Source organism: Lolium perenne, chromosome 3 (genome assembly GCF_019359855.2).
Source record: "Lolium perenne isolate Kyuss_39 chromosome 3, Kyuss_2.0, whole genome shotgun sequence".
Lineage (NCBI taxonomy): Eukaryota > Viridiplantae > Streptophyta > Magnoliopsida > Poales > Poaceae > Lolium > Lolium perenne.
In genome coordinates, this window is record NC_067246.2 from 352,972,516 (window position 1) to 352,977,777 (window position 5,262).

The window sequence follows — 5,262 nt, forward strand, 5'->3', positions numbered from 1 at the left end:
CAACTACAAGAAAGTAATTAAGAATTAAATCTAACCACAGCCTTAAACTCTGAGATCCTGCGATCCCTCCTGCATCGATATACCAACGGGGGTTTAGGTTTCTGTCACTCTGGCAACCCCGCAATTGGCAAACGAGTACAAGATGCATTCCCCTAGGCCCATAAATGGTGAAGTGTCATGTAGTCGATGTTCACATGACACCACTAGAAGAATAACACCACAACTTAAATATCACACCATTGAATATTACTCAACCATAGTTCACTACTAACATTTAGACTTCACCCATGTCCTCAAGAACTAAACGAACTACTCACAAAACATCATACGGAACATGATCAGAGGTGATATGATGATGAATAACAATCTGAACATAAACTTGGTTCAATGGTTTCACTCAATAGCATCAACAACAAGTAGAAATCGATACCGGGAGAGTTTCCCCTATCAAACAATCAAGATCAAACCCAAATTGCTACGGCGGTGGCGGTGTCCAGCGGTGATGACGGCGGTGATGATGGTGGAGATGATGATGATGGTGATGGCGATGATGTCCAGCTCGATGACGGTGTCGATGGCGTCGATTTCCCCCTCCCGGAGGGAATTTCCCCGGCGGATTCCTGCCCGCCGGAGAGCTCTTTTCTCTCTGGTGTTCTCCGCCCCGCAGAGGCGGCTGTAACTCTTCGCGAGGTACCCTCTGTGGCTTAGGTCTTCGGGACGAAGGGTTTGGCGAAGAAAAGGAGGCGAAAAGGGTCGTGGGCCCCCCAGACCATAGGCCGGCGCGGCCAGGGCCTGGGCCGCGCCGCCCTAGGGTGTGGGCCCATCCTGGCTGCTCCTGGCTCCTCCTTCTGGCTTCCTTCGTCATCTTGAAAAATAGGATTTTTGGTATAATTTCCTTCCAGAGTTGATCTTCCGAAATATTGCGTTCTGACGGTGCTTTTTCCAGCAGAATCCTGGCTCCGGTGTTCGATCCTCCAATAATGATGAAACATGCAAAATAGATGAAATAACATAAGTATTGTGTCCCAATATGAAATATATCAATGAATAACAGCAAATTATGATATAAAATAGTGATGCAAATTGGACGTATCAACTCCCCCCAAGCTTAGACTTCGCTTGTCCCCAAGCGAAACTTGTGGGGACCCCGGACTAACGGTCCGAAATACCCTGTTATGTATACAGTTCACGATCCCATGATCAGTGTGTCGTGAACACATAACCGAACTGATATCAAATTACACCATCCATTACAAAGCGGAATAAGAAAATTACAACATGGTCGCATGACCAATACTTACACAACAGCCTCGGAGGGTCTAACTAAACATCAGAGTAGCATCATCACTTCAGCAGCGCAGTACCCAAGTCATCTGCCATAACCCTACAGGCAACTGACTGGGAAGACGTTCCTAGCTCGCATAGACGTCGCCAACTCCTTCTTCATCCGTCGTTGTTTCTCCAAGTCTGGCCAAGTAAATAGCCAGGGACAAAGCCGTGAGTACATTTGGAATTGCACTCGCAAACCATCAAGAAAGATGCTAATAGAGCTAACTAAAAGAGACAAGAGAGGAAGAATAGTTTCTCTTGTGGATATAGCATGTGGAAGAGAATCAGTTTCTCTTGTGGATATAGCATGTGGAAGAGAATCAGTTTCTCTTGTGGATATAGCATCCCGACATCGCAATTGATGGAGACACTAAAGTGATACTATGACACCTCTATATCTTTATTGAAGAAGATACTTCAAAAGATAGCTATGGCATATCTATATCTTTATTGAAGAAGAGTTAGCATACCGCCATCTCAGGTGATGGGGATACTAGGGAAGTCCTATGACATCTCTATATCTTTGTTAAAGAAGAGTTCCTCTACATGAAACACTAGGAAAGAGTTCCCCACTTGGTCTCGATTTTTCCCACGACCATCTCCATATGGTCAACACACGCCCACTTTTCGTACCCTTCCGGTACATCCAACACAACACTTTCTTTGCAAAGCATTTATCAAAACAAAACTCAAGCCCCGGTAAAGGTAGACCTTTGCAACCCGTCCATGACCGCGGACGCGGCTATTCGAATAGATTTGACTCTGCAGAGTTTGCACACTTTCCCCACAACTATCCGGATACCTATCGTGTGGGCATCATCCCCGCATAACAACATATGCCACGACGGATACCCGGACATAACCTTTCGCCCATCTCCACTGGCACGAGTCCTTCCCTGCGGGCTTACCCCTTCCCGGCACCCCGGCAGCATACCTCCTTTTGAGCGTATCTCCGGCGCCATGACAGAAGACCCTCGATGTCGTCCAGCTATCAGTTAAGACAGTGTATTGCCTCCTCCAGAGCGCAACCCGGCGTCGGAGGTCGTCATGACCCTCCCTAGAAAGTTGTGAAGGGTGCTCCTGCCAGCTTCAACAAACTACGGGCTAAGCCCCGTCCCACACCAGGGTAGAGTGGTTGCGCGATAAAAGTTGGGCTGGTGTACACTTATACGCAGTGCTCCTTTGAAAAACATTTCACCCACATTTCCTTTACTTGCCAACAACCACCATATTTCTCCGAACAACCTTGTTCAAACATTTGCTCTTCCAAAAACCTTCTCTCGGGTAGAGTTAACTTACCCAAGGTTTTCATAAAACATTTACAACAAGGTAAGCCTTGAGGGGTTCCCAACCTATAGTTTCATGAGTTGAACTACTATTGCACTACGGCCGAGATGAGAGTCATCACGCCATAGACGGTGTAAAAAGGTGGTAATGGAGTGGATCATACTTGCTTAAGGTAAGCATGTATTAAGACAACACAAGAAGGATTATACTTTCAGATTGGTGGTGCTAAAAATATAACTTAGATAGTGGAGTATCACTATCCAACATACTCTCCAATGGGTACACGGCATACTCCTCTCAAGTTGAGAATACACCAAGATCATGACATTGATACCTCTATACTACACAAGTGGTGGGTGTGATGTAAGTTACTATCTTGAGATGGAGCATGCTCATGTTGAGCACACAAGATAACCAAGTGGAATAGCACGGCTATGATACCATGCATCCCATAACACAAGGACAATAGTGGAGTATCACCAATAGGGAATACCCCACTTGCAATCACACATAGATGGCATAAATAGAGAGAATAACACACATAGAAATAAGGTGCTTTGGACATCAACAAATGACATCCAACTAGACACCAAATCAGAGATCAAAAGATGGCTTGCCTTGGCTTATTTGTCCCTGTACTTCTTCAACTTCATCAATATAAGAATCCCAACAACATATATAAATAAAATCCTCGTCCGATTCCACTTCTTCTCCGGAATTGTTCGCATCTATCGCCGGAAAATATAAAAGGAACACAATCAATCACATTGCTCCAAACATAACAAGCATGCAACATTCAACAATCAATAGCTAACCACTTTACTAAGGGCTAACATACAAAAGACTTATAGGTACTACAAAGCAACTAAAAGAGAACCCAATCTATTTACCTAGTGAAGGTATGAGAGTGCCATGACTTAGCAATTGCCTCTCTCGGTTATCACCATGGTATAAACCAAACATCCCCTGGTAGATAACATCATAAAGAGGACAAGAGCATTAGTTTGACATCAAATACGTTCACAAAACATTTTCTAACATTTTTGTAAAAGTAGAAAACAGTTTTCCTAACTTAGTTTGCTCACATAACACAACATCCAAAATAGGAAGCAAACCATATTCCACATCATTTAAGAACTTAAGCAAAACAAAAGAGCTAATGTTAGATTGCAGAGGTTTTATTTTGCAAGCATAAAACAAGGGTTGCCCATCTCTACTAAAAAGAGTTGGTCAAGGGTTTTAAATAAACCGAAAAGTTTTGCTTCAACAATGCATGTCACATATAAACATTACTAACAGTAACAAATATGTATGAACAGAGACTAATAATATTTTTCCTATATAGCCAGTACTAATACAAGACTAACCCAATTAGAATCACCCAAAAATATTAAACCTACAATTTTAGGAATTTCTTTGAATCTGACTGTCCAGAAAACAAGATCTGTAAGCCATAAATCGTAGAGAAATCCTAAAAATATGAGGCCACTTGCATTTGAAAGGTAATTAAACAGAGATGCATACACAATTGGATTTGGGTTCAAATTATTTCTGAAACTCTCACAAATGGATTTACAAATTTACTGCATGTCTGTACCATTTTCTTCCTCTCTGGAGTTACAGAACAGATAAAATTTTGAAACTTGTTTGAGGTGATTAAGAAAACATTCAGTAATCCTACAGAAGTGGAATCACTCAATTAGGTTCAAAAATGGATTTTTGATGAATTAAAAGCTAACAGCCATGTCTGCAGAACATACAGAACAAGTTTAATTCATCAAAAATCATACACAACCCATAAAAATATGAGGTCTGCTGCATCTGAAAGGTATTGAATAGGTGGTTCTTACCCAGTTGGTTTCATTCAAAAATTCGTCTCCAAGCTCCTGGTTTAATTCGACAAAGTCAGATCTGACCAGATTTTGATCTGTGAACCATTTCAGTTTCAGGAGGTCAATCGAAGTGAAACCACCGCCAAAATGAAGGTACTGGAGAGGGCTTTCACCCACAGTTGAGTTTACTCAAGAAGGTTTTGTAAAACGGAAGAAATCTAACAAACAGTGATTCTGCATGTTTGCAGAACTTTATTTACCATGCAAAATCCGTAACGAATTTGAGGATGAGACCAATGCCACGTTGTAGATCTTTTCAATACCTATCTGTGGAAATTTGAATCACTCGATTTGGATCTGCACACAAGATTTTGCGGATTTTACAAATTCGTACCAGAATCTGAAACAGCAAGATACAGGAATTACTGCAAGGTTTTGGACGAACTTTGGTCAAGAGTTTCAGATCTGAGGATTGCTCAACCTTCTCCATGCTTGGACCAACATGCACCTGCATCAAGATCCAATCTAGTGAGAGGAGAAAGGAGAAAGAGAGCTGGATTCATCAAAGGTTAGAGGAGAAGAGAGTGAGAGAGATGCTCTCATGGTGAGAGGAAGCTTGAGGGAGGAAGGAGCTGCATCTTGGTGAGCTTTCCATGGACATGGCCGGCCATGGGAGCAAGGGGCAGCAGCATTTTCGTGGGAGAGAGGTAGAAGAGAGTTATGAGGGTGTAGATAAGGTGGGGGAGTGAGTGGGGAGTGAAAATGAAGCCAAAGGTGGAGGTGGTGGCCGGCCAAGGAGCTTTTATAGAGGGAG

General features: G+C 42.7%; 1 long non-coding RNA gene across 1 annotated transcript; it reads right to left on the reverse strand.

Moving 5' to 3' along the window:
• Positions 1-3,357: 3,357 nt before the first annotated feature.
• LOC127339021 (uncharacterized) lies at positions 3,358-5,053 on the reverse strand. Its single transcript, XR_007874587.2, has 4 exons — positions 4,894-5,053; positions 4,709-4,805; positions 4,467-4,543; positions 3,358-3,582 (listed from the first exon to the last, which is right to left on the reverse strand). It is a non-coding gene; the product is annotated as an uncharacterized lncRNA (long non-coding RNA).
• Positions 5,054-5,262: the final 209 nt, after the last annotated feature.